Here is a 22,677-nt window from a genome sequence, read left to right as displayed (position 1 = left end):
CAGAATCCAAAATTTGCATAGAAGGAGCTTAAATTAAATAAAATGGATGAAACTTGAGTACTAACAAAAACACTGGTTGAAACCTGATAGAAAACAGAATCTGAATGAAAATCTTCAGTATTTCAAAATACTATAACTGTAGCTAAACTTTAATCATTTCTGCAATGCTTGAATTCAACCAGACTTAGAGGGAATCTGTTGATCGCTATTGCAGAATAGCACCCTTTTAACTAAAGGGCACCCTTTTTTGGATAAAACTTCTGTCCTTTACATCCCTACAAAAACAAATTTGAAAGCTTCCATGACATACAACCAGAATGAGCAGCGAGTCGGAGGGGGTGTGTCTATCTCAGAAGAGTCCAGCCACCCCTTCCAGCTGCCCCAACTCCCTACTTCTCCACCCCTCCAGCAGTGTGCAGGCATGGGAATTCATGAGGCCAGGTGGATGACATTGTTGGAGGAGAGGAGTAACTAGGAGTAAGAACAGGAGGGATGATTGGACTTGACCGATATAGATATGTTCCCTCTGACTTGCTGCTCGTTCTGGCAAACCTGTTTTTCTTATTTAAAAGGATACTTAGGGGACCTGCCACTAGCTACAATGGTCAAAAATGTGGTAACAGGTTACTTCTACAGGATTTTTTAAAATGCATTGACTAAATATTATCATCACTCTCTATAGCACAGAAAAAATCTTTGACTTTTTTTGTTTTCCAATAGATTTAATATGTAAAGATATAGATATAGATATATATAGATATAGATTCCCAAATTGCCTATTGCTTCAAACCTACACATTTTTAGGCTCAAATTGTAATCTGCAATAATTATTTCCTACATTAGTTGATGTTCTGAAAAATAACATTGCTGTCAGGTACAAAATCTGGACCTGGCCAATTTATGTATTTGTATCTCAGTTTCTAAAAGTTATACCAGTATATGTAAAATATGTATGGAGAATTGCTTACTGTGAGACAAATTAGTTGCTCATAACATATACCATAATGGGGCTTATTTACTAAGGGTCCGTGGATCGCATTTCCGTTGGACTTGGGGATTGTGTCGGACGCAATCGGTTTTTGGCACAACAGCGTCGGCTTTCATGCGACAGAGAGCGGGGGTCGGGTTGTCAGACAATCCGACTGATTCGGATTGAGCGCGGGATTTAACATTTACACCAGGAAGAAGAAGGTGAACTCCGGCGGACCTGAGCAGGGAAGTGACAGATGCAGGATACCGGGGGCAGGATTTTCATGAGATGTGCATTCTGATCGGACAATGCACTTTCGTGGATCACGTAGGATGGGTAAGTAAATGTGCCCCACTATCTTTCTGAGACGTTTACAGTTGGCAAATAAAAATGAAATTGCAATTGGGATAAAATTAAATTTAGCCAAGTTTTATGGCACCAGTTTTGATGGCTTTGAAAAGGGATGTATTACATTGTATAGTGGTTGTGGTTGGTATTGCAGTGCAGCCCCATTTACTTGGGTAGGACTGATCTGTAACCAGGACATGTGATTGATGTTAATATTATAAGCATGGCAAGGGAAGTGGTGATCACTGTAAAGGTTAAATAGCTGATTGGAGGAGACCTCGGTCTGATATGGATAAACAATCTGATATCCCAAGAAACATTTTAAAAAATCCTGGAGTGCCCCTTTAACTATGATTTGCTAGCATAACCATGCAACCACCTTGACATGGTTAATATGCTTATTTCTGTTTCTTGTGCCTGGAATGAATGAGATCACAACTGAACATTCAGTGACATTTCTCAGTCCTTAGATCTCAGCGTACTTAGTGTCAGGCATATCATGGAGCAATCTGACACATGGCTTTTACATATGGAATCCACAAATTATACCAAGCAATGCAACATGGAAGGAAATGTCTTTAATTAGTACCAGCCCTACTCTGTCTATGTAATACTCTCATAATGTAAATCATTAACAGAGTTTTCAAATGGTTCATTGTCATGAAAAGCTTCAGTTATTAAAGTTGTAAGTATTAGTTTATTTTTCTCCAAATAGGCCATAAACCACATGGGTAGAGTTTATTGTGTGGACGGAACGTGACTCCCATACCATTCTGTAATTACATATCCATACACATTATCTGAATGGAAATGACTGTGAAACTTATTTTATCATTTATGATATTTTTCTCAGTAAACATGTATTTTATGGCCTAGCAAGAAGACTATGGCAGGTTCTAGTTATATTGCAGTGCCTGGCAGCTGGAGGGATAGTGACATCACTGAGACATGCCATTAATATGAGATCATGAAATGATAAATACAATAATGTGTATCGTACTTGCATATGATTTATTTTTGCAAAGAACTATTAGTACTTTTAAATACCCAAAGTATGAGCCACTTGATTGCAATAACAAAATCAATATCAAGAGGTCTGCCCTCTCCTATGCAAAAGCTGTCAAGACTTTTACAATATGCAATGATTCATATTATTAGTTCTATATTAATGCCCTATGCAAAAGTATGATCTTAAAGTGAAATCTACGGTCTGGAATCTACTTACTGAAATGAGCATTGCAGTGACCTCCACCTCTTTGCACATCTGTATTGATTGTGAAGCCAGCAGTCTGGCTTGTGCATGCGCAGAGTCTCCCATTGCACTACCAGCTTCAAGGGAGCTTTGCACATTGGAAGTTGCTCCCATCTCCAAAGCTGTGCATGTTCACTCCACATGCGCACAGCTGAAGCCAGAAAGGGAACCAGGAGCTACTGTGCATGCGCAGAACTACCTGGAAGCCAGCAGTGTGATCTGGTTTTAATTTTCATACCTGATCCCTCAGCACTGGTGCAGTAAGCAGGAAGTGCTGACTTTTCTTAACTACTCCATTAAATCAAATAACATGATTTATCTGGGTCAGAGTAAGAGTGAGAAGTCACCAACACTTTATTAAATATCAAGGCCAGTGGTGGAACTACACCCACACAGATGAGTCCAGTGATGCCGCTCGGCTTCCAACTGTTTCTGCCTCCTCTGATCCAAGACTTGACAAAAATGGTGAAGAGGGCAGCAAATAATATAAATAACTGTCTGGCAGGGCAAGTACTGGGGTCTATCAGAGCCCCTGCGTGCAGCCATCCTCACCTTAGGAGGAGGACATTGGAGCACAAGCAAAGTCTGGTGAAATCAGTGGTTTTTCCACTCAGGTGACAAAAGAGGAGGAGTAGGAGCATCCGGAGGAGCTAGAAGACGAGGCAGATGACCCAGAAGCACCGTGGCAGTATACACTGGAGATGGAGGCCGGAAGTCCCTCAGAGTCACTTGGGCAGATTGCACCCAGCATGCTGCTTTGTCTAACTAGTCACAGCCGAATAGTCAACATCCAGCATAGGGATGAGTTTTGGCTCTCCACCCTCTTGGACCCTCGCTGCTGGTCAAAAATAAGTGACTTTTTTTCCAGCTGCCGAGAGGGAGGAGCAACTGGCATACTATAGAAAAATACTGAAAAGACAGTTGGCCGCAGCCTTTGTGCGCCATTGTCCATCCTCTGTAAGGTCTGACCGGGGGATTCCTGGCAGTGATCGCTCACATACTACTGCCACAGCTGCTGAGGGAAGATGGGGGGTAGGAGCAGTAGCAGGTCCATCAGTAGAAGCTTGGAGTCCTTAATGAGGAACTTCCTTCACACGCCTATTGAGGAGGGTAGCCGCCACCAGCAGCAGCAGCAGGACATGGAGCAGACCCTGCACCAGCAGGTGGTGGCCTACTTGGACAGCACTTTACCACCCCAGGTAGAGGATCCCTTGGACTACTGGGTAGCCAGTAGTGTGGCATCAGAGTGGCTGTTCAGTGTTGCGGGGCCATCATTACCCCAAAGAGAACCCGCTTGTCCACCAGTAATGTGGAGAGACTGACCTTTGTCAAGATGAATCATGCTTGGATAGGCCAGGATTTCAACACACCAATGCCTTATGCATCAGATTAGATCAGTCATGAAGCCTCCCCCAAACGTTTAGAAATGAGTCTGGATTCTAACTACCTGCCTCAGCCACTATTCTGATGCTGCTACCCGCCTGATGCCACACATCTGCTGCCAGTTGCTCCTTATGCCTCCCACCATCTTTACCAGGGACTGAAATTGTCCGCCACCTCCCCAATCTGTCATTGTGCCACTCTGTGGCCTACCAGGGTGATGCCCCCTCCACACTCTCATTGTGCCACTCTGCGGGCTCCTGCTGTTGCTGCTGCTGATGCCACCTCCATACTCTATCATTGTGACACTCTGTGGGCTCCTACTGCTGCTGCTGATGCCACCTCCACACTCTATCATTGTGCTACTCTGTGGCTTTCCATGTTGCTGCCACCTCCACACTCCGTCATTGCGCCACTCTGTGGCTTTCCATGTTGCTGTCACCTCCACACTCTATCATTGTGACACCCTGTTGCTTTCCATGTTGCTGTCACCTCCACACTCTGTCATTGTGACACTCTCTGGCTTTCCATGTTGCTGTCACCTCCACACTCTATCATTGTGACACTCTGTGGGCTCCTGCTGCTGCTGACGTCACCTCCACACTCTATTGTTATGCCACTCTGTGGCCTTCCATGTTGCTGCCACTTCCACACTCTATCATTGTGACACTCTGTGGGCTCCTGCTGCTGCTGCTGATGTCACCTCCACACTCTATCATTGTGCCACTCTGTGGCCTACCATGTTTCTGCCACCTAAAGAATTTGTCATCGTGCCAACCTCTGACCTCATGCTACTGCTGCCATCTCCATACTTTGTCATTGTGCCACTCTGTGGCTTTCCATGTTGCTGCCACTTCCACACTCTATCATTGTGCCGCTCTGTGGCTTTCCATGTTGCTGCCACCTCCACAATCTATCATTGTGCCACTCTGTGGCCCACCATGTTGCTGCCACCTAAAGAATTTGTCATCGTGCCAACCTCTGACCTCATGCCACTCCTGCCATCTCCACAGTTTGTCATTGTGCCACTCTGTGGCTTTCCATGTTGCTGCCACTTCCACACTCTATCATTGTGACACTCTGTGGCTTTCCATGTTGCTGCCACCTCCACACTCTATCATTGTGACACTCTGTGGGCTCTTGCTGCTGCTGACGCCACCTCCACGCTCTATCATTGTGCCACTCTGTGGCTTACCATGATGCTGCCACCTCCACACTCTATCATTGTGACACTCTGTGGGCTCCTGCAGCTGCTGCTGACGTCACCTCCACACTCTATCATTGTGCCGCTCTGTGGCTTTCCATGATGCTGCCACCTCCACACTCTGTCATTGTGACACTCTGTGGCTTTCCATGTTGCTGCCACCTCCACACTCTATCATTGTGACACTCTGTGGGCTCTTGCTGCTGCTGATGCCACCTCCACGCTCTATCATTGTGCCACTCTGTGGCTTACCATGTTGCTGCACCTCCACACTCTGTCATTGTGCCACTCTGTGGTCTACCATGTTGCTGCCACCTAAAGAATTTGTCATCATGCCACTCTCTGACCTCATGCTGCTGCTGCCATCTCCTCACTTTGTCATTGTGCCACTCTGTGGCCTACCAGGTTGCTGTCACCTCCACACATTGTCATTGTGCCACAATGTGGCCTCCCATGTTGCTGCCAGCTAAAGAATTTATCATCGTGCCACTCTCTGACCTTATGCTGCTGCTGGTGCCACCTTTGCAGTTCTTTTTGGGCAAAGACATGATATTTTCCGGAAAATTGTAATGTATGATGCATGTGGCATCTCTAATCTTCAAATTCAAATTTAAATAAAAAATTTCAACTTCAAATTAATTTCAAACTTCGCCATTGTGCCACAATGTGTCCTCCCATGTTGCGTCCAGCTAAAGAATTTATCATCGTGCCACTCTCTGACCTCATGCTGCTGCTGCGGGTGCTACCTTTGAAGTTCTTGTTTGGCAAAGGCATGATATTTTCAGGAAAATTGTAATGCATGTGTCGTCTGTAATCTTCAAATTTAAATTGAAAATTTCTACTTCAAATTCATTTCAAACTTCGAATTTGTTCCAAACTTCAAATTCATTTCAAACTTCGTCATTGTGACACACTGTGGCCTACCATGTTTCTGCCACCTAAAGAATTTGTCATCATGTCACTCTCTGACCTCATGCTGCTGCCGCCACCTCCACACTCTGTCAATGTGCCACTCTGTGGCCTACCATGTTGCCACCACCTCCACTCTGTCATTGTGCCACTTTCTGACCTCCTGCTGCTGCTGCCACCTCCATACTCTGTCATACACCAATATCTACATACATGTTCCTGTCGTGTGTTGCACCGCCATCAGTGGCGTAATTTTGTACCTGTTCAGCATTTAAGTCATAAAAGCTGCCAACAAGCCTGTTGAACGTATCTAAAGCCATATGCCGGCAGGGAGATATCATGTCACGGGTTCCCCTGCCACCCATATCCTGGGTCACAGGTGCACCTGTGTTCCTTCCTGTGCCCCGGGGCCTGCCTGCACAAGCACTCACATATTCAGCAGTGGTCTCCACAGCTCCCGTGGTCCAACGTGCGTCCCCGTGTCCTAGGGCATGCGTGTGCCGGCTCACTAGGATTTAAAGGGCCAGCACACCGATAATTGGCGTTAGCCGGCCACTTTTCCTGATAAATTCTAAGCCCCTTCCTGTGTCCCCTGCTGGATCTTTGTGCTCTATGCCTTAGAGAAAGCTTTATTCCTTGTGAACTCGATTCCGTTCCTGACTTCAATTCCGTGCTGCCTGTCCTGACCTAACGCTACATCCCTGATTTCGATCGTATGCTGCTTGTCTCAACCTTCTGCCTGTCCCTGACCAAACTGCCGCCTCACGACTTTGTACTACGTCTTGGTCACCACCGCGGACCAAGTCGCGCCTGTGGAGCGACCTGGTCATACCACGCCGCAGCAAGTCCAACCCGCTTTCCGGCAGGCTCTGGTGAAAACCGTGTGCCACTCCGGTAGACTCCGTTCCCAGGTGTCCACTAGTGGGTCCACTACTCTTGGTTCCTGCCACATCATTTTTTCCTCCATCTTCTCTGTATATGTTGCATAATGTACGATGGTATGAAAAAACGTAGTAGACTGCACTGTTTCATTCTGCTTTCTGCTGGAAAACACTTAATTAATCTTAACCACTTACCAACATGTGACGTACAAGTATGTCATTGGTTGGCTGAAGGTGCATGGAGAGGGCTCTGGGACTGGAAGCCCAAAAGTTCAAAATACCACTGTTTTGCCATTTTGCAACATATAAAAAAATTTATAAAAATTGATCGAAAGCTGCACAGTCCTCAAAATGGTAGCAATGAAAATGTCATGTCATCTGGCAAAAAATAACACCTCACACAGCTCTGAACACCAAAGTATAAAAAAGTTATTAGCGCCAGAAGGCAAAATTGAAGAATTTTTGTTTTGTACATGCATGAAAACACAATAAAAACCATTTAAATTTAGTATTCCCTTGATCAAAGGATCAAAGAATAAAGTAGATATGAACCAAAGAATAAGTTGAACCAAAGAATAAAATAGATATGTCATTTGGGGCGCACAGTGAAGGCTGTAAAAAACGGCTACAAGAAAATGGCGCAATTACTTTTTTTACCAATTTCACTGCATATGGAATATATTTAAATACCGCCACTTTGAAGTGCAATTTCTTACACAGAAAATAAGCCCTCACACAGCTCTCTACATGAAAAAATAAAAAGTTATAGAGTTTTGAATGTAGAGAGTGAAAAATGGAAATGAGAATTCGAAAAAGGGCATTGGCGGAAAGTGGTTAAAGGAGGTGCAATTGTACATTGTGGGGGCCAGTATAGTTGCACACCACAACGCAATGTTTTGGGGGAACCTATCAACATTTTTCTATGGAGCGCAATCAATTTTAGCAATTCCTCTGCTCCAGGAATACTGTTATAGAGCAGGAGGAGCTGAGCAGATTGTACATGGTGTCCTATATGTAGACAGCATATTATAGAGCAGGAAATGCTGAGAACATTGTACATAACCTCTGCTAATATGTGAGTCCAGTGGATGGTTCTATGTATTAACCGACAGCCGTTACTGTATGAGTGTCCATACAGAGAGCTTTTAAAAATTATGCTCTCTCCCTGGACTCTAAAGCATAGAAAAAGTGGAGCAATTCAGTAAGTGTATACAATATTTCGATCTGCTCCAAAAGACAAGTTCCCAAAGGGGTTACACTTGCGCACTGGAGTTGACAGTTCAACAAATTGGTTCCAAATATTCATGATGCTTATTGTAGTGTGATGTAATCAGACTATAGACATTAAAACCTAATAAGATCCTACACTTATCATGTGATCACATATCACGCTACAAGCCCAACAGCTTCAAATGACTTCCCTCCCTTCTCTTATAAATTGGAGCCATGTACTATGGAATGTGGATTTCATTTACATACACTAATGGAACATTTTAACAGTACATTCTGCTTCCTTCAATTTTACCTCCTTCTATACAAGTAGAAATATATCGGGTCTGAAACATTGGTTTGGTACAGTGTATTCTGTGTACCACATGTTTTTAATTATTCTTCATTAAAAGTAATCTAATTCAGTTTCTGAGAACAGGTTTTTGAAGAATACTTTGCCATTTTCAGTAATGATAGGAAACCTCACTTATAGAGCACTTCCACCCCAAAATAAAATAAAACGAATAAAAAGGTTACTATTTAGGAGAAGATTGGATTTGGTGCTGCGACGCAATACATCATGAGTGAGATGGGAGCAGGATGCTCGGCCAATTGCAGTTTAATGTATTATTTAAATTGCATATACTCCATCATGAACAAATCCATAGAATAGAGAAAATCCATTGAGAAAATCCATAGAATAAGCCATTAATCTCCCATGAGGTCAATGAAAAGTTTTATAAACAAACATTGTGCCCGCTTTCAATGGGGTAGACTTATCAAACTGTTTACTGCAGAATCCGTAATTTCTACCACAAACTATCTGTATCACATTTATGGAGGATTTGAAACACTTTTCAGGCACTTTTATACCTTGTGATAACACAGGAGGTGTGGCCTCCAAAAGGGGCGTGACTTCACAGGAATAAGTCAGTGTTCCAAATATTATGCTGGTATGGTGTGGTTGGTGCCAGTTAATAGATGGTGTAAAGTATAACTAGACAGTCATACACTACCCGAAATTTATCATTGAGCATCAGGCATACTAATACTGTAGCATACTGTAAGGCTGTCTAGTCTAACTCTGCACACTGCACACTTTTGATAACTCTACCCCAATCTCTTTCACCTGAATGGGACTTGGATGACAAAAGGTTATGTGACTGATGAATGTGCTTTCCAAAAAAGAGACTGAATTGATCGCCCAATCCACCACTATATTTAAAGCAAATGATTATGAGGGGTATCATGACTCAAACCCCAAAGAATTAAATATCCACAGCCTAGCTTTAGAAGGGGGCAACATTACAAAAGTGCAGGAAAATCCCTTTAACTTTTATCAGATGGAGCCACATATTTCATGAGGACCCTATTTAAAGGCATTGTATGAATACATGCTTACTAACTGTGCCAAACTATTCCACACTCTGTAACTTAAAGGGTTATTCTTGTCTAGGCATTCACATTCTGTTTCATTAATCTGCCATAAATCAACATTTCTTCAATAAGATATTTTTTTTTTTTAATTACCTGTGTGAAGATAATTTCTCATAAATGTAGTAATATGGTCCTTAGAAACAAGACTGACTCCTTGGATACAACCACCTCTGTTAGAGTGATTGCACCAAGAAACAAAAGGTTTTTGTATATGAAATATACGGGAGTTACTGCAGGTCTTACAACCGTCCTGTGGTAATGATTGCTGAAGCCAGGAGGTCAGGCAGGGCTCAATAGCACATGTCTGGCCACCGCTGTCAAATGTGAGGTGGTCGTATCCGAGGAAGCTGTCTCATTTCTAAGGGAAGAAATCACTATATTTATGAGAAATTATCTTCACACAGGGACATTTTTTTAATAACATCCAATTAAACAAATGTTTACATTTGGCAAATGAATTAAATTAAATGTAAATGCCCAGATGGGAATACCCCCTTAAGTATTGGTAAAGGCCAAATAAAACGCATATGAAAGGGCTGAAATATGTTTAAATTAATACAATGAGGTGTGAGACAATACAGGGAAAGCACAAAAAATTCTGATAGTCTTAAAGATTTAAGCAATGTATTACTTTATAGGTTTACTATGAACTTAAAGGGAACCTGTCAGCAATAGACCTAATAAACCATTACTCATGTATTGTCAAGCAGCTGAGTAGCATCTAGATTATGTCACTTTCAAGGTCCAGTGTGGCAGCATCATCCAGAAAATCAACTTTAAATTGAGATGTAAATTGGTTGTATAAGGTCATGGAGGTGAAGAGTTTTACACTGAATTCAAGTTCTCCCTGCCTCACATCGCCCCCTTACTGTAATTGATGGTCTAGTGCAGGGGTTCCCAAACTTTTTACATAGGGGGGCCGTTCATTGTCCCTCTCAGACCGTTGGAGGGCCGGATAAATAGCGGTACACGTGACCACATCTGTAATACACTGCCCTCCCCCAATTAATTATTTAATATACTGCACCTCCTTGTGAATTATTTTATATATTGGCCCAATGAATTAATTAATTGGGTCAATTAATTATTAAATATACTGGGACCCCTCTCCATGAATTATTGAATATGTTGCCCCCTATTAATTACTAGACTGTCCCTAATAATTAATTATTTCCTATTCCCCCCACCATTAATTATTTCCTATGCTGCCCCTCACCAGTAATTATTTCCTATGCTGCCCCTCCACTATTAGTTATTTTATATGCTCCCTCCACCATTAGTTATTTTATGTCCCCCCCCCCACCATTAGTTATTTAATATGTCCCCCCACTATTAGTTAGTTATTATTTTTTTTATATGTCTCCCCACCACCATTAGTTATTCTATATGATGCTCCCATAATGAATTGTTTCATATATTAGGGTCCCCCGGCCAGCACAATGTTTTTACTGCTGTAAAATTTAAAAAATCCTATACTCACCTCTGGGTTCCGCGTCTTCTTTCTTCTTGCGGCTGTTCACAGGAAAGGGTGCACGGCTGCATGATGACGTCATCACGCGGCCACGCATCCAGGTTCAAAGAGCGATATGCACCGGGGGGGTTTTCCACCACATCGCTCCACCTGCCATAATAGTGCTCGGGAGCCGCATAGAAACTGTCCGCGGGCCGTAGTTTGGGGACCCCTGGTCTAGTGAGACATAACTAAGCAGATTTCCAACGCATGCTGTAAATCACTAGAGGAGGCGTTCAGAGGTGGGGAGAGCTTGACTTCAGAGTTAAACTATTCACCTCCTTGACATTTTTTACAACTAATTTACATCTCACTTCAAAGTTGATTTTCTAGATGATGGAACCATGCAGGACCAGGAAAGAAAGATGATCTGGAAGGGGTAAAGCTGCTAGATAACACACTAATAGTTTATTAGGCCAATTTCTGTTGACAGGTTCCCTTTAAAACAACTTTATACATGTAATTGTGATTGGCATTTGAGGGTGAAAGCCCTTTCTCCTCCCAGCCAACACGGCCAACACGGCTGTCCCCCTAAAATACGCACACCAGCTGCTGAATTCTAAATGGCTTAAAATGTAAAACCTAGAAGGGTCACTTAGAAGACATTGTTGGGATAAGCCCAAAGCCAGACCAGTCTGGTGCCACAACCTAACTATGTCACAACTCACTATTCATTATAACATCTAAATTTCCCACAAATTAGTATTGCTAAATGAAAAAAACTTCAGGAAAGAAGTTCCAAATTCGGCTTATCAAAAGTTCCAAATGACCAGGCTTGTGCCAACCATTAAGTGAGAAGAACCATTGTACAGCCATTATCAAGAGGAAGTTATGGACATTTTACAACATTATGTAGATAACCTTGTGAAATCGGAAACATACTTTGTTCATAAACTATGTATACCGGTAGAGTAAAGTGCAGTTACAATGTAACTGTAACTGAACTGAAGCCAAAATAGACAATATAATGGAATATCTAAACCTTGACTTTGGGACCGGCCTTCAATTAATTTAATCCACACAAACATATATTAGGTTTATTAAGCAGTGGAGCAAAAAGATACATGGTTATCCTAAACCACTTAAGATGATGTCATAATAGCAACTAAATGTTAATTTCAGCTTGTGTTCCTTAACTAGGTCATGCCAATTCCTCAGACGGTGAGAGATGTGAAAAATTTTTTTAAGAAAAAGTATAGCGTGCTGACTTCCAACTGACCAAAACCAAATGGCCATGATGAGAAAATTGTTTTCGTTTCCTACCTCTAAATGCAATAAACCTCTGTCTTTTTTTCAGAAATATTTTTATTAGTGTTTGTTCATGTTTTTCCAAAGATATTTGTGTTGGACTGCAATGCGATTTTTCTTGGCTTCCTATTTCATTCATAATGTAAATCCGTATATAATATAGATCTAAATACAAGGAAATGAATACCAGCTGTTATTTTCTCTCTCTATGTATGAGCCTATAATGTGAGGAAGGCAGAAAACGACTATTAAACAGTATGTAAAGATTATGCACCTGATAACGTGGACTTTTCTTCAAATTTCTTATTTTTTATTATTAATATATAAAATAATAAGACCAGTCCCTTACTATGTGTGCCCTGTATCTGGTAAGCTTGAGCACAGTCATTTAATTCATCTATTAGCACATACTATAAACACTAAATACAATGTTTTTCCTATTATTTGGCCCAATTAAGTATTAAAAAAGCTAATTTCAAACCATACATTTCTCTAATAAATTTCCCTATATTATTTAATATTGTATCCTATTCTTCTTAGGCCACCAATATCGTAGTCTCTGGTAGCCCAATTACAAATCACCTTATTAGGAACAATTCTACTTAAAAAAGGTACGTATGTTTATGTGCTTTTTTCCCCATTAACAGAGCAATTTTTCCTCCAGGTCGCCGGAGTTCAGATCCGAGGCCAGTGACATCACATCCATTTGTGGAAATATGAAAAGTAGCAGCATTCCTTGGTAAGTGGTGAAAATAAAAGTTGTTCTTTATTCATCCAACATCCCAATGCTTTGACTCTACTTGAGAAAGCATGCTTGAAATAAACTCAGGCATGGAGTTGAAACATTGCACTGATGCGTGGGTAAAGAACAAGTTTTATGTTCACCACCTTTTTTGTATTTTAACTAGTAATATACAACGAGGATCAACAGCTACCAGCACCCTTTACTTTATAGGTATGAAAAAGTTTTCTTAGATATCACATCCATTTATCACATGGCTGAGCTGTAATACCTAGCATAGCCACTGCACTGTGTATGGCAGCGCTGTAGTCTCTTCATTTTACTGACCATAGACAACCCTTTTATGTGATTGGAACAGAACTGCAATGCCAGATGCTGCCTTTGGAAGTTTTTAGTAACTAGAAACTATGGGGGGATCAGGAGGATCTGGCAGGGTTGTGCCATTAGGCTGTAGGTAGTGTACAGGTGCGGGACAGGAACACGCTGCTCCAGCCCACTCCACCATTGGGCATGCACCCTTCACATCCCTCAATGCCCACTTGGCATAAGGAGGGAAATAGGCACAATTCCTAGCCAGAGAACTGACACACAAGCCCGGATTATTTCCCTCTATATCCTTATGTGTGCAGTCAGCAATGTGCAGCCATAATACTAAGAAGTATTTAAACCTACTGGTCAGACACATGCTAAAAGCACTTTGTTTTGCCTGTCTGGTCCATAAAATCTATATAGACCTTCAGTGTGTTCTTCAATTCCTTTTATGGTTTTGCTGTGTCCATTTATAGATTAAGTTGTGAAAGATAGATAGCTCTCTTGTAGTTCATATTATTGATGTATGTGTCAATCTGTGGCTTCCAATCATCTTTCCCTACCATCCTTTTGGCTGGTCATGTCTAGGCTATGTATAGGCTATGTCAAGAACATGGTTACCACCTTGAAAGCCGCCATATTGAATCACAAGTCTTACCAATGGCAAGGTGGTCATGTGGCTTGTCAAAGAAAGACCAGAATTAACTTTAAAAAAGATTTCCAGAATCATGTCTGTAACATCTTCTGTGGTCCAAAATTTATCAAGGGTTTTTTTATTTTGAAGGTCTATTCTCACATAGGTCATCATTATGTGATTGACTGGGACAACAACTGGCCCTTGCAAAAATCAGCAGTTTGTTTTTGGCAAAACACAGATCATGGTTTCAGTGAAGCTGAATTTTTTCTCTTTGTATTGGATGGGTCACTACACAGAGAAAACAATTTCCGGTTCAATGCCATATTTAGCATGGACCATATCAGACCAAACTTTAGTCTTCTACAGCAAATACTATGCGTATTAAGAAAAAATACAAAGTAAACAAATGTAGGATATTCATCAGTGCCCTACAACAACCAATGAGCAGATTTTGCTGGAAGCCATTTTATTTAAAAAAAAATTATATTTTAGTGTCCTGACAATCTTTCCCGGTTCCCCCGCTTTACTAGAACTGTGGTTAAAGCTAGGATGTATTTATGCACTTCCCCTTCATAGATCTTACTTGACCTCACTTATTTCTGTTTCGCATTATTTGCTGGTGTTGTTTTACCGATGTCATGCAAAATCTTCCAGAATAGATTACTTTTATAAAGTGTTTCCAAACTGACAAGAGAATGTCTTATTCTGAGCACAAGAATTTCTCAACCCTGTAACTTTTACCTTCACAGCCATTAACTCTTCTTAAGCACAGAGTCTGCCAGGCCTAAGCACTATTATCATAATCTCTCCACATTTCTAGCAGGTGTATTCCGACGGCCCACCCCCCGATTTGTGTTGCATGCAAGCCAGCACCAAAGCGCCAAAATCTGATCAGTGTTGCTATGTAACAACAATGTATTGGTGGTTGCTCTTTACAAACTGTCTGACCATATGAAGGGTGGTAGTAGTAGTTAGTTCTTGTCAAAGCAGTTTGCATAGAGATTAGAGTGGAATCTCTATTTCTAAGACGGGTGTAAAATGAGGGCACCTGATTTCCTGGACTTAGCCCTGACCTTCCATAGTCCTTTAAGTGCTGTACCAAAGGAGCCTGTGTTATTCATTGTCTCAGAAAGTTGTTAACCCAGGTGCTATGTTTCTACTGTAGGAAGAAAACATGTAGCACTCCATTTGTCCAGTACACTCTGTCCAGGAAAATTCCTCTGCTTAGGAGACTTTTTTTAAGTATTACAACGTTTATTAAAGATGCACATATTAAAGTACAAACCAACAAACAAAGTATTATCCAGAGTTTTGGTCATGCAGGACCTGAAAGGTAGAGACTCGAAAAGGTTACAATACAGTGGGGCAGATTTATCAAGCTGTCTGAAATTCAGAATATTTCTAGTTGCCCATGGCAACCAATCACAGGTCAGTTGTCATTTTACCAGGTCTCATGAATATTTTAAAGGGTAGCTGTGATTGGTTGCCATGGGCAACTAGAAATATTCTGACTTTCAGACAGCTTGATAAATCTGCCCCATTGTGTGTATTACCTGAGCAGCTCCACAGGTAATGAGATCATACAAGGATCAAACCTGTGATACACACTAACTCATGGGAAGTAGTATGTGACCCCCAACAGGGGGCCGCAGCAGGGGTCATGGGTTCACTGTCTAAAATAATGTCTGGTTATTGGACGTTAGTCACCAAACAATCCCAGTGTATTTCCAGTGAGTCCTCTATACAGAAGATAATTCCTTCCTGCCCCTTCAGTGCACCATTAGTTTTGTACTCTTTGGGGATCATCTATTATAGGATTTCCACCAGTTTTTGTTGGCCACTTATTTTTTTTTTTGGGTGCTCTTGCCCTTTATTGAGTTGAGCTTTATTTATTTTTTGTACGTTCCACAAATAAGCTTATTTGCTGACACCCATGCCAGTTTTTTTTGCCGCTCAATTTGGTCGCAACTTTTGAATTCCGACACTTTTCCTGCTCTTCTAGCTTCTCCGACTCTTGTTTGACGCATTAGTGTCGCACATTTAGCCCCTTTAAAAAGTTTGATTTCTCATGAATGTGGAGTCATTTCAGAAACTTCAGCCATGCACCAATTCATTAAGCCCCTGCGACACAATAAAAAAGTAAGTCTATTACAGCAGACTAAAATCGAACCTTGCAACACTAATTAGAAATTGTCCCCTGTGAGCAACTGGTGATACCATTACATTTTTGCAATGCTTCTGCAGTTTTCCAACTCTTTTAATTCAGATTTTTTCTTATCAATTTTAGCAAGTATATATTATAATTACATTGTTGCAATTGCAGCAGTTTCCCATCAGTATGAGAACATCAGCTTTAGAGCTGATAATTCTGCACAGTCCTTTTAATCTAAGGATCTTTTGACCCATTGCCAGTAAATCAACCCCTGCCACAGCCCTAATTTTATTCATCTGTTAATAAATATTGTTCCACTGATTCTGGCTTAGTTTGCCCCCACCTTTCTCCAAATTCAGTGTCAATATTTACAGCTCTTTACTGTCAAATGGGTGATACCAGACTGTCTGCTACAACCCAAGATCACAAACCTGACACTAAAGAGCCTAAGTAGTTTAGATTCAGGGCAAAAAACAATATGCTGATTAAGCTCCGTATGGGATGGGTTATCCTGGGTTTCCTTATTTACCATATTTATCAGAGATTAATCTAATCCTGAATGGTAAATCTGGTGTAATTTAAGACTGTCTTGGTGCACTTGGCACCTTCTATTTATGTCAGAAAACTGAGGCAAAATTCGGACCCATCTGCATGATGTTTGACACACTGAGATGAAGCCCCCTTTCTTAGACAATGGCCATTGTCCTACCAGTTATAAAATTGTCTCGACGGAGTGATTAATAATGTAGCATTGCTGAGTCACACATCTGTTTCTCTCTCTCTCAAAGTTCCAGCAGCCTCCCATCAATAAGATGCCCAGAAGCAACCTTCCCTTATTAATAATATATTCAGCAGCAGTCTCCCCTCAATAAAATGTCCATCAGTAGACTCCTCTTATTAATAAAATTTCCAGCAACCATCCACCTGCCGTCCGATACCTCCTGAAACCTTTGGATATAGGGAAAATGCTATCAGACATAAGCTAAGAGACATAGTGGCCCACATTTATCAAAAACAGTGCAGTGTGTACTATGTGCAGTTTACATGTGTAGTGTGCATAGGGCACCAGATTCATGGCTTGTGGTGCACGTTCTTTATGAATCTGGCGCCCCCTGCACTGCTCTGACACAGCAACTTTTTTTGGTGCACCTTTTACATAGAGCGTGCAACACAATTCTATTGGACACTGCATGATAAATGTGGTGCACGGGTATAGTGCAAGCAATTTGCACTGAATAGAACATGCAAAGCCCCCAAAAAACCTGGCGCAGGGGCTTTAATAAATGTGGGCCATTGTCTCGCAGGTTCCCTTTAAAATGGCCCTTTGAATGTAAGGTGTTTTTGGATAAAGTGTCTTAACTTTGTGTTTTCTCCCCTGCCTTTTTTGTGTCTGCATATATGTGGTGCGTTTTCATTGCGTTTTTCAAAACGCATGCATTTGTGTCTACATTTTGAGACCCATGCAGTTACATGCACAAACGGCAGGGAGAACAAGATCACTGCGTTTTAACAAATTCCAAGAAACATTGCTACATCAATTAACGCACATTAAGCATTGTGTTTTTAAAAATGTGAACGCAAGCAAACATTTGAAAAAACATATTCAATGCGTTCAAAATCGCAACAAAAACGCCACATGTGTTACCAGACTAATAGTTTAATGCATGTTTCCGATCGATGACAGCAAGCATAAATTTAAAAACTTTAGATAACTAAGCCAAGTATAAGGGAAAGTTGCTTTTCATCACGAAATGATTTTGCTTTAATTACACAAACTGGAGAACTTAGAAGAATATCAGATGTTAAGGAAACGGAGAACTTATTTTTCATAAATGCTTCCTTTCTAGTAAAGCATGTTCTCGGACTGTTCTATTCTGAGCACAGTGAAGAAGTAACTAACACATAATCAACTGCTCCAGAATTAAGTGATGTATAAAGTATCAATGTAGTGTATAACAGGTCGACTTCTTCAACCAAATAAGTTCATTTAGTCTACCTCTGATGCCAAAGCACCAAAATGTGTTTGAGGATATGCTCACGCAAAAGACAAACTTATATTTGCCAAGGTTTGGTATGGGCTGGGATACTTCTCCATACTATAGCAGCAGGGTACGATCTATACTTTGCTTCCCCCAGTTCACTTTACTCTCTGGTAACACAAGTGTTAAATAGCCAAAATCCTGTGAGTGTAGCTCAGCTATTCAAGGTGGAGTGCACACTAGAATGTGTCCTTAACTCTTTCCTGAAAGCTTACACTGTAGAGGCTGTAGACTCACTTGGATTTTTTGTTGCTTTTATTTTGGATATTAATAAAAAAAAAGCTCTTCTCCTTCCTGCTGAATTTACTTCTGACTTTGGCGCAAAAAAGTGCAACAAAATTCAACAAAAACTCCTAATTTGTCTCCAGCCTAAGACAATCCCACACTGTGCAAGTCTGTATGAGGAATCCTGCTGTGTAAGGCAGGACTTCCTAGCTCCGATTGCATTGTGGGAGCTGCACAGTATACGGATATGACTACAAGCCTTCCATTGAGCTGCTAAGGTATCGTACTGACAAGCGCTGTCCTCCATTGTGTCAGCATATCCCTGGGATGATTGCTTTCCTCAGCTGTCAGAGGCTTTAGAAGCCCATCCAGAACTTGACACATAAATTCCATTAACCTCTCTCGTCATGTGTATCTATTTGTTATGAAAGACCAGCAGCTGTCAGTCCATAAATTCAAGTACACATGAGAGATATATAAATTAAGATGTGTCTTAGGAAAGTCATGGAAGTTCTTTTCCAAGGGTTTTCGATTTCATGTTTTTTAATATATGTAATGAAAATTGGATTAGCCTCCTTACAGAACGAACCTTGTAAACAGTCCGTCTTGGCGAAAAAATGGGACGTAATTTTAATTTAATTTTTTTCCCCAATGCCAAAAAACATAGCACAAAGATTGGCAGAGCAGTCGGTTGTAAGCCAGGGCTTTACATTCTCCAAAAGGTTTCTCTAGCCTAAATAGTTTGTGTCTATTTTTCACTTGCTCCATTGTTTTATTATATATGAAAACAGGCACAATCTATGTGTCTTTTCTGGCCTGGACGCTTTAGTTTACGCCAAGGCGCATATTTCTTGTCTGTTTTTTATTATATAAATCGATATTGTACATAACAGCCTTGAAAAATTTGCTGCGGCCAAATGTGCAGAAAAAAAAAATCTCATGTTGTGTCTATTGGATAATAAAGCAGCCATGCGTCTCTGCCAAAACCACTCACTTTTCATGTTTCACTTGTCACACAATAAAGGAGAAGTCTCCATCTTTTTTAGACGTGGTATTAAGACGCCGAGGTTAATGGTGTGTACAGGACTGTGCCTGGCGTAGATGAAATGTACCATAATTATGATGCAAAATGTGGAAGCATTATGAAATGTGGCGCCATAACTCAGATTCTAGGTGATCCATAGTGAATGCCATTTCTCCTCATTTATGTAGATTTTAGCATATATAGGTCATAAAGCATAATGGAAACTCACGATTTGATATTACTGTAATGTATCTTAGTGGTGGGAAACCTATGGCATGGCACTTAGACCCCTCTTTGTGTGTAAATTTGTGACAATTTAAATTTTTTTCACTTGCCTAGCAAAGTTTGTTATAATTTTTTTAGTGTTGCACCTGATATATAACGTAAGAATCTAGATGTTTACATTCCAAGACAATGGATAGAGATTACAAGAGGTTGGAAAAGAATTTGCAACTTTTGTGTGACACTTTTTTTTTAAAGTTGCAAAAAAACCAGCAGGCTCAGACGCCAGATATATTGCCCTCTATGATAAATCAAACTAATCCAAAACCCAAACAAACAAGTGTAAATGTCCAGACAAAAGTTAAATGACCCTGGACAGCACAGGGCATGCCGAACTCAGTGCTATTTTAAAGGGGTTGTTAAAAACTTATTAAAAAATAAAAGGTGGCCGGGAGGGGTCTGCTTAAAAAGATAAAGATGTACTTACCTTCAGGCGCTCTCCGGGTGTCCACCACTGCTGTCACTCCACGTGCCATGTAAGCAAACATGGCCGCGGGAGCAGTGCTGGATTCCACTTCCGCCCAGACCCGACAATCATCCGTCCCGCATATACAATGCTGTGAATAGGGAAGCTGAGTCAAGCACTGCTCCCGCAGCCATGTTTGTTTACTTGGCGCGCGGACCAGAGCGACAGCAGCGCTGGACACTCGGAGGGCGCAGGAAGGTAAGTACATGTTTATTTTTTTAAGCAGCTCCCTCCCGGCCACCTTTTGTTTTTTAATAAGTCTTTGGCAACAACGATTTGGCTGGTATTTTAACAACGGGTCCATAGAACCTGCAACCCACCACTTTGTGGAGTTTACCTGGCACCACAAAGATGTTTTGGTTGCATTTTGGGGAAATCCACTCTTTACTGTACACAGTCCACTGGGTGAACACAATGGCCCACACTTATAAATGTACTGTTTTCTTGTTGAGTGTGCAGAATGTTCCATATTATTGGTCTTCATTAATCTGGCGCCCCCTGCACTGCTCGGACAGTGTGCACCACCTTTCTTTAGGTGCACCTTTAAAGGAAACTTATCAGCTTGGATCTACCTATTTATGTAGAGCCACTGGTAAGGGCTTCTAATGTATGCAAGGATATCCCTTTTAAGTCCCCTTTATCTTTTTTTAATCTTTAATTGTGGTAATATGCTAATTTACCAAAGAGGCTACTGGGGCGTGGAGTAACCAGAGCTGAGGCTACCCGGTGCGGCTACTCCACGCCCCAGCAGCCTCCTTGATCCTCCTACCCAGACATCTTCACCATTAAACTACGAGGAGCTGTGTGCCCTCATCTGCAAAGCTGACTTTCTGCACATGTGCAGAATGCAGGCTGCCGGTTGCGTGGTCTAGGGTCCGAAGCCAGAGCTACTGCGCATGCTCAGAACACTGGCTACGTGCACGAGGGTGTGCAGTTCCTTGTAGCTGCACGCCTAAGATATCTGGGTAGGAGGATCAAGGAGGCTACTGGTGCGTGGAGTAGCCGTGCAAAGTCCGACAGAAAACTGGCGCAAACACATTTAATAAATGTGGGCCAATGTCCTAGAGATATGTATGTCAAGGACCTCTTAGGCTCTTACACATAATATTGCTCAGGGACCCAGAAATTCAGAAACCACACGTAAAAGCCCAAGGAGATTAGATTATTATGATCCAACCTGATCAAATTGCAGCCCCTCTGCCTATAATAACAATTCACATCTGCCCATACGTGCTTTTCTATTGTAGCAAATTTTCGGTATCGTATCTGGAGAATGTGAATATATATTGTCTGAAAAGCCAAAGAATGCAATGTACGTTCATTACAGGGTAAAAGAAATCACTCAATTCTTAGAAATGACTTCTTGAACTGTGCAGAGCCAGCACATTTACGACAGATCAGTTCTCTATTAAAACTCTAGAAGATCTAAAGTTGGGAAAGCCACATCAACAGCCTTCCAGAAACTAAACTTTGACTTAAAGGCTTTGTTCCAATATTTTAGTCATATCTGGAAGATGTAAAGTTTCTGGAATTTATATAAATGGAGACTTTTCATTTCAATTGGAAATAATCCATATGGATGTTTTAACATAGAATTTAGCACATATGTTTAATGTAGAGCAACTTGGTTATCATCAGCTTTATAGATAAATTATTAGGAAATTGATGATGACAAGTAATCACGATATCTACACCACATCTATAGCCGCTGATGATAATTTGCCTTTGTCAGAGAATATTTGTCTATGTAACACTGAACTTTGTGAACCGTGATGTTTAATCTTTACATTGTCCTATCTATATGTCGATGACATTGGGTGACTTCATATGTGACCTCACTCTGTAGTCCAGCAGTGGTCTGCAATCTAGCTGCAATTCAACTACAACACCTATGACATGTTGTGTATTCACTCTAGTCCTTATTAAATTGAGGGATTATGTAATGACATAGAACGAGTGATCGTGCAGACAATTACCTAATAGTTCAATTATTATCTTAAGTGTCCTCTTTCAGAACATCTTGTGTTTTCTCTGGCAAAATCGCAAGCAAAACGTAATTAGAACAAACAAAAAAGTCATTGAGACTCCGTCTCAAGTTTTCAGTGGATGTTCCTTGCAGTGGACACACTTCAGATTTTACATTGCAAACGCAATTACTAACATCCTGGAGCAAGAGATTTTACTAAATTTTATCCACACGTTCCAAATTTATGAATCCACACCACGGCCGTGGAAACCACAGTCATATGTATGAGACCATACTGATAGATTTGTCTGTGTGGCAAATTGAACCAATGGATAGTACATAGACAAAAACATCCAGCCTTGTGCAAGTACCCCAAAACTTACATGTTGCTGATACCTATATTAGGCTGTAGCAAAAGTAAACTGTCACCATTTAACCTTTGTATAACAACATAAGCTGCAAGAGAAGTATTAGTTGGAGTATTGGA

At 41.1% G+C, this 22,677-nt stretch overlaps 1 protein-coding gene across 2 annotated transcripts in view; it reads left to right on the top strand.

The window, feature by feature from the left end:
- Positions 1-22,677, top strand: part of METTL27 (methyltransferase like 27) — a 48,954-nt gene that overhangs the window by 4,961 nt on the left and 21,316 nt on the right. The window contains exon 1 of one of the 2 annotated variants that reach the window (XM_072138048.1): positions 18,613-18,730. The exons of the other annotated variant lie outside the window; for it this stretch is intronic. The gene's annotated coding sequence lies outside the window, so the exon portion shown is untranslated. Of the gene's footprint in view, positions 1-18,612; positions 18,731-22,677 lie in introns of those variants that run through there. 2 annotated transcript variants of the gene reach the window in all.

The sequence above is a fragment of the Engystomops pustulosus genome, chromosome 2 (genome assembly GCF_040894005.1).
Source record: "Engystomops pustulosus chromosome 2, aEngPut4.maternal, whole genome shotgun sequence".
Classification (NCBI taxonomy): domain Eukaryota; kingdom Metazoa; phylum Chordata; class Amphibia; order Anura; family Leptodactylidae; genus Engystomops; species Engystomops pustulosus.
Note: the sequence above shows the minus strand (reverse complement) of the source record. Positions and strands in the feature narration are given on the sequence as shown.